This window comes from Pongo pygmaeus, chromosome 5 (genome assembly GCF_028885625.2).
Source record: "Pongo pygmaeus isolate AG05252 chromosome 5, NHGRI_mPonPyg2-v2.0_pri, whole genome shotgun sequence".
NCBI lineage: Eukaryota > Metazoa > Chordata > Mammalia > Primates > Hominidae > Pongo > Pongo pygmaeus.
Window position 1 is genome coordinate 134,156,914 of NC_072378.2, and position 12,202 is coordinate 134,169,115.

General features: G+C 34.8%; 1 long non-coding RNA gene across 1 annotated transcript in view; it reads left to right on the forward strand.

The window, feature by feature from the left end:
* LOC129037978 (uncharacterized) overlaps positions 1-11,635 on the forward strand; it is a 33,292-nt gene extending 21,657 nt beyond the window's left edge. The window contains exon 3 of the long non-coding RNA XR_008503032.2: positions 8,844-11,635. This is a non-coding gene — a long non-coding RNA (uncharacterized LOC129037978). The remainder of the gene's footprint in view (positions 1-8,843) is intronic.
* The last annotated feature ends 567 nt before the right edge of the window (positions 11,636-12,202 follow it).

Consider the following 12,202-nt stretch of genomic DNA (forward strand, 5'->3'; position numbering starts at 1 on the left):
TGACTTCGAACTCAAGGCAAGACTTAGCAATGCATTTTTCACATTATGGATTAAACATGTGCTTTCCTTCAGGGTGCTGTGAGAGTTAAAAATCAAGTATCAATAACTATATAAATGACTATAAGTGGAAGGTTTATGAGTCAAGGGAAAAAGACACTTAAAAGGCAGTGTTACCTCCTGCTGTCTCAAATTGGTCTCAGGAAAGACCAATGGACCAGAGCCATCTCCTCTGCTGCTTTCTCTTTTCTGACTATCCGTGTATCATAGGATTGACAAATCCACATTCTTAGTGTTTCCTAACTTAGTCTGACATTAAGTGCTCCAAGCTATTGTTTAGGAATTACCCTCTCACTATAATAAGAACTTCATTATTACTGAATAATAACTCAGTAATGAGTTTTTTTATTCTTCAGTAATGATTCCCAAATGACATAGAAGTATAGGAAGAAAAGAAGCATTCTGAGAATAAGACATTCTGAGAAATGGTGTTTGGTGATCCTAATTACTATCAATGAAGAATCACGCTCTCACTATTTCATTGTTTGGGGCCAGTATATAGAAGTTGCTAATTCGAAGGCCTACAGGGCCAGGTGGTCCTTGTGAGGTCAATGGAGAACAAAAGTTTGCGCCCCTCATAAAATGGGCAATCTGTGTCCCATTCCACCTGTTACCTTACGAAAAGAACATGAAGTATGGCTTTTCAAGATTTTTCTCAAGATAACTTAGACATCTGGATTTTTATGTGAATACTTCTGATTGTTAATGCAGACACGAATCCCAAATTCTTAAATATTCATAGGCCTGCAGACCTGACGTAGCAGCAAATGTTTCACAAATCTGTGACCTCTAAGAAAAGAACTTCTTAAAACCAGATTTAGCCATGTAGCCATGTGAACTTGGACTCATGACCTCATAGCTAGGGCTTCAGTGACCTCATCCATAGGATGGAGGAGAAGACTTCCCTAGCAGCAGCTCTGGAGTTCTTTACAAGATAAGCACTCAACAATTCTTGAGTTATGATCATCCTCGCCACACTCAATTTCAGCTCTCAGATGAGGATGTGGCTTCTGACTTAACTGATGACAAAGTATAAAGTGTACCTCAATCTATCAAGATCCAGTGTGGCTAGCTTTCTATACTCAATTCCACAATGTGAATTATTTTAAAAATTTATTGTACTTATAAAATCAATTAAGATTCACTGTAGAAAAATTACTAAATACAGATATACAAAGGGAAATCTCCTTAAAACCCACCAAGTACCTTGATGTAGATCCTTTTAAATCTTTTCCTACGTGTATTTTGTTTTTAGAAAAATGACATCTAATGCATTTTTTGTAGCCTGCCTTTTTTACTGAATGTATTTACTCAATAAACACTGATTCTTTAGAGAAGTAGAAATATAATTCTTATCAGATTAATTTCAATTTGGGCTGGGCACAGTGGCTTATGCCTATAATCCCAACACTTTGGGAGGCTGAGGCAGATGGATCATCTTGAGGTCAGGAGTTCAAGACCAGCCTGGCCAACATGGTGAAACTCTGTCTCTACTAAAAATACAAAAAATTAACCAGGCATGGTGGCGCACACCTATAATCCCAGTTACTTCTGCCTCAGCAGACTGAGGCAGAAGAATCACTTGAACCAGGGAGGCAAAGGTTGCAGTGAGCCAAGATCGTGCCACTGCATTCCAGCCTGGGTGACAGAGCAAGACTGTCTAAAAAAGAAAAAAGAAAAGAAAAAGATTAATCTCAATTCACTTTTTTCAACATAAGCACAAATATGTCCAATTTGTCATGAGTATAGGGTTTAGGACTAAAAACACAAAACTAAACACCAAATGCAAAGCAATTCTTCCCAAAAAAATAGCTTTCCCCAAATCACTCAGTAATTTCATGATAGAATTCCCAAAATATTAAGAAATCCAGGACTATTACCCTGTAATAATAAAGCCCTCAAAATCTAAAGAAATAAATAGATCAAAATACATTTATTATTGAGATGTAAGGACAAAGTATTGGAGACTATAAGTTAGTAGTCTGAATAATGAATCTAGAGAAAATAGGAGGAAAAGGATGGGGGTCACTGCAACCAATTCTGAAAATTCTAGAACGCATATGTGATCGAAAAGAGAAAAAATAAGTACAATTCATCTGTGTTTATATATTTAGATAATATATTAATATACATTAAATAGATTTAGATAATGTATTAATATTAAATATATTTATATGTTTATTAAATATATTTATATTAGTATTAATATATACTAAAGTATATATTAATAATATAAGTAACATCCAAAGTATATTGAACCCTCTACTAAATCTCTTAATTAAAACCTGTTTTATTACTTTAGGACTCAACAGTGGTACAAATTTAAGTTCACATTTTCCTGGAGGACTTAATTAGTGAAATAAATGACTAGCAGACTAATTCATAGTAGAGAAATAAGAACTCGGCATTTTGGACTGTGGTATCTTTGTTGAATCTCCCTCTGTTCCTTGGCCTTCTCTTGCAAAGTCTGACAATGTTACAAAAGTACATAGCCAAGAGTGAGTGAGGCACAGAGCAAATGTGAAAAACTCTCTTCTGTTATACAGCAAGACAGTGAAATTCTTTTCTTAGAAAAAAATTCTCTCCCTATCAATAGTCCCAAATACTAATGCAGACTTTATTTCCAAATAAGTTTCTTATGTCAATCTGTTTTAAATAAATTCTGATCACTTTAAACGCAAAACTTGGGAGAAAATTACATGTTAGTGGGTTTGATCTGTTCAATAGTCTCACAGTGTACTCTCAAACTTGGGTGAACCAGGATTAAGTTCCAGTAGTCTTACAAAAAAAAGACACACAAAAATCTACTAAAGATGCCATATCACTAGTCTTATACTCATAATGAGAAATTATTAGGCCCATCCAAAGATGATAGAACTTTCCATATTTTCAGTCGCTTCATGTTTACAAGTCACAGATAAACTTCCCTGCAAGGCATCCTGTTCTCCATTCCAGAGATTAAATAAATCAATAATAGAAATCATCTTGCAATACAGATGCTTCCTTCCCCAACTGAAATATTCTTATAAAAATTTAACAAGAAAATTTTCAAACATCTCATGATGTTGTTTTTACAAAGCAACTGTTAGTTATAAACAAGTCTTTTAGGTCTCAAGGAGATTTAAGATACTTCAAAGGCTTGATCTAAACCCTCTAAATCCAGGTTGCTTTCACATATTTTCTAAAACATAGTATGTTAAATTTAATGTTTTAAAAAATGTTTTAAGTGTTCTGTTATGCGCTGGAAAAATTTAAACAGATCTTATTCTAAGAAATTAGCATTTTCTGGAACTTCCATTTTTACTAATTCTTTTCTTTACAAAAATAAAGAAGAAAGTACCTATGTTAACTGTCTTTCTGTAAATGTTTGCAAACTTATTAAAGAAATAACACATCTCATCTACCCAAGGCAGTGTACATTAACATATTTTTATGTACATTTAAAAAAGAAATTCCTCACAACCTAGTTGTTGCAGATGTTCCTCTTGGTGACTCTTCTTATCAGGAGAGAGACTGATCTGTCTTCTTTTAGTATATCCTATAGGTCAGTGGCAAGAAAAAACAAATAAAGGCCATTTTAATAATTATTAGAAGTTTGTACAAATATTGACTACAAAAACCTGCTATTCTGAATTGTTCAGTTAATATTGAATGATACATAATTTTTTAATTCTGACTTGAATAATTTATAAAAACATACATAGTGGTATTTTTTTTTAACTAAAAGTTATAGTATACATTTTTTTTCCTGTCAGCTTTAAGTGGTGGTGTAGATTGGGTTTACCCTGACAGGTTTGGGTTATCTGAAATAAAAGAAGTCACAGTTTCTTAGGGTGGTATTTTTTATTTCATAAGAGTGATTCAATTGAACTGAATAAATAATTTCTCAGCTTTCCACTGTTCTTTCCTAGGAAAAAAGAACTGTATACAGCAATAATTTATTATTTCTTGTTTTAGTACATATTTTGAAAGTTTTACAACCAAAAGGAACACAGATAACTCTTTAAAGTCCATTTCCTCTGAAATAAAACAATGTGTAGCTCTTATCACCGGCTGGACATATTTCCCTCAATTTCAAAATAAAAGAAGCAAAAGTTGGTCTATTTGTTATACTTGTTATTATTTCTGTTTATCCATGCCAAGTAGAAGTTTAAGAGACATTCATTTATACCAATTTTGCACAATGACATCCTGTAATCTTTCTGTTGTATGTGTAATATATAGAAGGTGTTCATTACTTAGCACATTGAAGAGGCAACCATTAAAAAAAGAAAGATAGTCATATTATGAGATTTAATCAGAATTGAGTCATGGTTATAATTATCTGTTACTTTATGCTTCCCGAATTTCCAAATTGTTCCAAAATAGATTAAATATGCATATTTTTAAAAGAAGGAAATTAGAATAATAGTTTTTAATGTTCCAAGGACTTATCCATTGATGTCCTTGCCCACCTTTTAAATATACAAAGACAATAAAAACATAGGAGTAATAGAAACCAAAGATATGAGCTCTTTCCTTGAAGGAAAAATTATGTAATTGATTTTCAGTTGATATTTTGTAAGGATTGCTGCTAAAAGAATACTGTACTATAGTGAAAACTGAGTTTATTCTGTCTCCTATTACAAAATTAACAATTTAATAATTTTCTTTCTGTTTATTCTTCTAACAATCCTAAATATGAAATTTTATTTTGAGCACTATGTATCTAATTTTGTTAGTTACTACAGAGTGGCAAGTTCAAGTTCTTTTATATCTCCTTTTTTCACACACATGTGCACACACACAAAAGCACAGAGTTGTATATCTGAACACATAGTAATTATTCAAGCAATCACTGGACATTTACTGGGCACTCATGCTTTTAGACAATAATAGAGCTCAGATTCCTAAAGTGGGAAGATCAGTGTTTACGACAGTTGCTTTGTCCTCTGTATTTTCATCAAGATCCAGCCCCCACCCATTAACACAGAATCTACAAAAGAATTAAACTAAACGTTTTAAATTCCCAATGAAATACATGCTTATCTTCCAAATATTCATTCCCTCTTCCCTAGAACATAAGCCTTGAAAGCCTGTATAGTAAAAGAGCCCAAACTGTTTAACTGTCCAGGTAGTAATAATAGTAACTTGTATTCTTATAGTGCAAGGAAACAAGAGAGAAGATGATAAAATGCAAATTCCTAATTAGATTCAAAAGTCCATGATAAATTTTTTCTTCCCTCCTGCAAAGACAATAGACATCTGGATTTTATAGTATATTTATTCCGTCATTCATTCTCTTATTTATTCACTTATCTTTGTGTCCTTTAACTGGAAACCATTAGACAGTCTATACAATGGTTTTAGAAAGTGATTTGCATACTACTAATGTCAAAATACCTATAGTTTAAAAAGACACATGCACATGTATGTTAATCACAGCATTATTAATAATAGCAAAGATATGGAATCAATCTAGATGCCCATCAATGGTGGACTAGCTAAAGAAAAGGTGGCACATATACACCATGGAATACTACACAGCCATAACAAAGAATTAAATGACCTTTGCAGCAACATAGACACAGCTGGAGGCCATTGTCCTAAGTGAATTAATGCAGGAACAAATAACCACATACCACATGTTCTCACTTATAAATAGGGGGTAAACATTGAGTGCAAAGAGGGAAACAACAAACATTGGGGCCTACTTGAAGATGGAGTAGGGGAGGAGGGAAAAGTTCAAAAAACTACCTTTTGAGTACTATGCTCACTATCTGGGTGACAAAATCATTTATGCAACTAATCCTAGCGACATGAAATTTGCCCATGTAATAAACCTGCACATGTATCCCCTGAAGCTAAAATAAAAGTTGAAAAAGAAAAAAAAAAGGAAAACATAACCCAATTAATTTGGCTTAAAAGAGTTACAATACCAAAGTAACTTTGACCTCCCTAGAAAATTCAGATGGAATAATTTCTATCATATTAAATATCCACCAACTAATTTATAGTGTTTGTAAGATGCTATGCATTTATAAAAATCACAGAAATCTCATTTGAACACTGATTGTTCATTTATAACTTTTCATCATTTTTTTCAAAAGTCATTATTAAAGAAGTGTTTGTTTTCACACACACACACACACACACACAAAGATTAATTACTGTATTCTATTAATTACTGTATTCTATTCTGAGGAAAGTTTGTCAAGATGCCGCTTGTCCTGTGATATGTAAATAACATATTTATGTTATAAATTGCTACTTGTCCTGTGATATGTAAATAACATATTTATGTTATAAATTTGTGTCATTAAGAAGATAAATATGCACAGCTATAAGAAATATTGTTTATTTATATCCATGAAAGAAAGTCGGGTCTCTTTTCTTGCAAAGAAAATTGCTAGAGAATAATTGTGCAATGAAGAATCTTATGTCTGGTGTGCCCAAGTACGTTGTCAAATAGTTCCAACATTCTTCATTGCACCAAAACACCTTCCTACAGTATTCAACACCCAAATATCCTTGGTTCCATGTAGAAGCACACTTGGAACCAAGCTTTCTAACACTTAAGGGAATGTTTGCTGTGTAGAGTATCTTTTGAAGTGCTAGTCAGGACAAAACAGTAAAAAGCTTTAGCTATTAAGATGTCAACTGAGTGAAGTATCCTCACCTGAACTCCATACTGCAGGAACCATGCTGCCACGTTTAAAATTCCGACTCAGACAACTAACTGTACCCAATTCCAAAACACACACTTCTTGCCTACACAAGTTTTTAAAAAGAGACTTCAAGGTAAGGGATATAGCTTGCATCAAGGTTTAGAACATAGATGCATTTAATCAAGATCACACAGGAGAGAAAGGGAATTGGAAAGCTCTAAAATCCTTTTGAATCTTATTGCATTAACTGTACAGCTTACACAGTTCAGGAAAGCCCATGTTCTCTTTCAAACAAAATATAAATACTGGATCTGGATTGCTGAGATTATAAAAGAGTCAATGACATCTTTTTCAGGGGTTATTATTTTAACCCTGACGCCATAGCTGCCTGAATAACTAGAATCTGTCTAAGATTCTTTCTGGCTAATTGAAAGAGATCTACTTTATTTCATTTGAAACATTATATATGTTGAGATTTTTGGCCAAGCACAGTGGCTTATGTCTGTAATTCCAGCACTTTGGGAGGCCAAGGCAGGCGGATTACCTGAGGTCAGGGGTTGAAGACCAGCCTGGCCAACATGGCGAAACCCCATCTCTACTAAAAATACAAAAATTAGTTGGGTGTGGTGGCACATGCCTATAGTCCCAGCTCCCTGGAGGCTGAGGCAGGAGAATTGCTTGAACCAGGGAGGCAGAGGTTGCAGTGAGCTGAGATTACGCCACTGCACTCCAGCCTGGGCGACAGAGTGAGACTCATCTCAAAAAAATACAAAAAACAAACAAACAGAACAAATGATATATGTTGAGATTTTTGCAAAAGTGTTGCTGATGCTACCAAAGTAAGTTTTCTGAATTATCTGCAATTATTAATGTTTATTTAACTATGTAGTAATAACCACTAGCTCTATAATTAACTCTGCACAATGTAAACCTTAATTCAATTGGAATTACATTTGTTATTTCAAAGGTAGTAAACTGCTGTGTGCTACAGATCATGTCCCATGTAACTTTTGAGTTCCAAAAGGTCTCAGATAGTCTAAGAGGTGCTAGGTGAATCTATGTAATAAATAACACTTTGATAATATCCTAAAGCAGAGATTTTAATAGCTATAGTTGGAAATCAATAAATATCTGTTGGATGAATGTATAACCCCTTTTTACAGAGAACATGTATAAGTGCTAACAGCCATTCATACAATCCAATATCATACCATGTTATGTCCCTGGAGTTCTACTTTGGAAACATTAATTGTTTTAAAATACATGGTGGAGCCAGATTCGTCACCATTGCAAGACAGAATACCAGAAGTATTCTGCTAAACCTCCTAAAAAACACACACACAAACAAAAACAAATAAGCCTGCTGCCATAGAAATCAGATATTCCTTGATAGGATCAAACCAAAAGAAGGTTGAAGAAGCTGTGCTTACCAAATGGAATAGAATACTACCTAAAGTGTAAGATGCATATTCTATGGGAATACAGATGCCCCTTGACTTAAGATGGGAGTTATCTTCTGATGAACCCGTTGTAAACTGAAACTATCATAAGTTGAAAATGCACTTAATACGCTTACTATGCCAAATAGCATAGTTTAGCCTAGTCTACCTTAAGTGTGCTCAGAACCCTGACATTAGCCTACAGTTGGGCAAAATTGTCTAATGCAAAGCCTATTTTATAATAGAGTGTTAAATATCTCGTGTAATTTATTGACTACAGTGCACTGTGTAGTATCTGTTGTTTACTGTTGTGATTGTGGCTGCCTGGGAGCTGCAGTTTGCTGCCACTGCCCAGTGTCAGAAGAGGGTATCATACTGTGTACTGCTAGGCCAGGAAAAGATCAAAACTCGAAATTCAAAGTGTGGTTTCTACTGAATGTATATTGCTTTCATACCATTGTAAAATTGAAAAATTGTTAAGTTAAACCATTGTAAATCGGGGGCCTTCTGCATAGAAATTACAATAGCAAGCATCCAAGAGTTAGGAATTAGCAGAATCAAAAATAATCATGCAAATTGTACCAGATGGAAAGTCCATAAGCAAACATAGTTAGTTCCTAACACTTGAAAGTAACTTAATTTGATTAATTACATTAATTTGCCTATCTGCAAACAAAACAAATATTTTTCTGTTTTCTAGATCCCTTGTTTCCAACTGGTTCAAATAAATAGACAACTCTTCATTCCTATGGTACTTCTTAGAGATAAACCACACGCATGTATCAGAGAAAACAACTCAGCCTGGTAAATGAATAGGAAAAACTTGGGTTAGAATTCTATTTCTTTCAAGGTAGAGAGCAAATTTTCGTAATATCACATGGACATACAGACCAAGCCATGCATGGCACTATCTACACAATTAAGGCAAAGAACACAAAAACTTGGACATGAATGTTCACAGCAGCATTATTCATAATAGTCAAAAAATGGAAACAACCGAAATGCCCACCAACTGATGCGTGAATAAACAAAATGTGGTGCATCCATTCAATGGAATATTATTCAGCCATTAAAAAGGATAAATTACTGATACATGCTACAACATGTATGAACTTCAAAAACATATGCTAAGTGAAAGAAGCCGGCCATCAAGGACCACAAATTGTATTATTCAATTTATATGAAATTCTAAAGTAGGCAAATCTATAAAGACAAAATAGTTTAGTGGTTGTATAGGGCTGGGATCGGGAGAGGAGAGTAAGAGTGACTGCCAGTGAGCAAGAGGTTTCTGGTGAAAACGTGGAGAGGAGGCTTGAATAATTATCTGAGGTTAGATTTGTTATTTGGAGGCACCATTACCTACTTAATTTCCTACACAACACAAATTCACTAGAAAACTACTGTTGGCTGTACTTTTTTGATAATGTAATTCTTGTATTTCAAAACTGTTTTTAAGGCTTTTCTTAATCTCTCTCTTAAAAAAAATACTGAGACAGTTACAAAGTAAAATAGACTTTTAAAATTTTACTTTCAAAAGAAGATAATCAAAAGTGATACAATCATCACAATTGGCATTAAATTATTGTTTTGATCTTAATATTTTATTCCCCATTCATTTGTTGTTGCTTGTCTGTTCTAATGCTATAATAACTTACCTCAACTTTAATAAAATGAAACTTTGTTTTCATGCTTTATTAACCTGAAGCTAATAATTTTACCTTAGGTGTTATCAAAAAATGACTTATTTTTAGGATAAGTTAATATCTCAAACAACAGTGTTATGCTCTGCCACCTACCAAACTCTGGAGTGAGAAAATCCAATCAGTTTAACTGACCTTGCACAATTAAACCATCAAATACATTCCATATGCGGGCTTGGTGGCTCGTGCCTATAATCCCAGCACTTTGGGAGGTCGAGGCAGGTGGATCGCTTGAGCCCAGGACTTCAAGACCAGCCTAGGCAACATGGTGAAACCCTATCTTTTCTAAAAATACAAAAATTAGCCAAGCGTGGTAGTGTGCTCCTGGGAAGGCTAAGGTGGGAGAATCCTTGAGGCCAGGAGGTTGAGGCTGCAGTGAGCTGTGATTGCTCCACTGCACTTTAGTCTGGGTGGCAGAGCAAGACCCTGTCTCAAACAAACAAAAAATCTATAGTGGACAACTTAGAAATCTAATTTGATAATCCTAAGAAATTCCCTCCTGCTCCTAGCTCCCCCCTCAAGTTCTCTAAAAGGTTCAAGAAACAACAATTATAACACTGACATCTAAATGTAATTTGTAAAGTATTTCTTATGTTCTCCCTGGTATTCTCCTTAAAATCATCCTAGCTTTCCCAGAACCTAGACGATATTGTCTTCTAGTTAAAATTTTCATATGCTGATGTTTTCTGCCATTTCTGTTTGTCAGAAAAGCAAACTGGAAAACTTGATAAACAAGAAAGACCTCAAGTAACAAAAATTATATGTCATTCTTGGCTCCACTAACAGCTCCAAACCTCTGAAATGTGGTAGATCTTTTTCCAAAGGAAGATCTTACTAACTCTCAGTGTAAATCTGTACCTTATCTTTATCACTGTTTAAAATCCATCTCTAAACAATATAGACCAAGATCTCCAAAATCGATAATGGGGAAACTGCTCAACAGCGTTCCAGAAGTTCTTAACCATAAGAGTGATGCTACAGTAGAAAGTAAACCATGAGGCATCATGCATCTTGACTGAAAATTCCACCCCACACCCACTGAGCTAATCTGGAGCTGCCATAGAAGACAGGGAAGTTGGAAGTAGAGACCTTTGCGTAGGCCATCAACCCTCGCCATCAATCAAAAGGAATTCTGTGAGCTTCTATTGAGAGCCTAGAGCTCTGCTCAGCAGCACAAAGACAGAGCCAGGCAGAAACAACTCCAGAGCCACACCTCCTCTGAAAGACAATTGTCAGGTGAGATTTTCAAATAAAACCACTGGGGATTATCCACTATCTCCCCAAGAAATTCAAATGTTTAGAAATATAAACACAACACATACTTTTTTTCAGTATTTTATAAAGTTCAACAGTTTTGATGATAATCACATGTATGCCAAATGATTTGTAAAGTGTAAAATTTGAAAAAGATCAGATATTAAATAATAAATTGAATGAGAAAATACAACAACAATAAAAAAAGTTTTATGAATGGACTACCAGTTTTTGCTTTTTTGAAAAGAAATATTATAATAAGGTAATTTGCTCAAATAAAACCTACCTGACACTCTTGCAAATGTTTAGGGAGGGAAAGTGTGTCTCCCTTTATATTTCCTGTTTCTCTCTGAAGCCAATTTCATTTTTTTCAACATCCTGGCCATCTGCATTCATATAAAGTGGTTATTTTCAAGGATAATTCATCTTATATATGAAATATAAAAGATATCTGGAATAAATTCATTGCAAAATTGACGTTACCTGTTAAATCTTCCTAGTAGTTTATTTTCACCAAAATAAAATGAGTGAGATTTACTGCTTTCCTCTGATTTTTTTTCTACTTCAGTAACAGTTTTAGAAGCAAGTGAATAATTATCTTTTACTTTAGATATCTTGAAATTTGCTTGAAGTCATTCTGGACCCCTTTACAAAAGCTACCTGCGGACCAATCCTGGGGCTTATATTAATTTTACAGACGTCGGGCACCCAGAGTTGCCCCGAGTAGGGGAGGGTGGAGTGCGCGATGCCACGTGTAAGTTAGCAATCATCGGCTCTATTAAAGCGGTTCCATATCTTCCAGCCCCGCACTCATGATTCACAATAATGCCTAGTGTTAGCACTCACTAATCGACAATTTAATGGGGAAGGTGAGGAGGAAAACGACCCTGGAAGCAGAGTGCTGATTTCACACCCGCTGGGTATCTGTTACATGTGAATTTCCTCTGGCGCCAGCAGGTATTTTGAGCAGGCATCTAGAGGGATCCCAGAGGAGAAAGATGGGAGTGCGTAAGATGGAGCTGTAAGCCTGCGGATCAAAGCTTTAAATATCCCAGAGGAAATCGGTAACATCCGGATTGATTGGCCGAAGGGGTTTAAGTGGAAT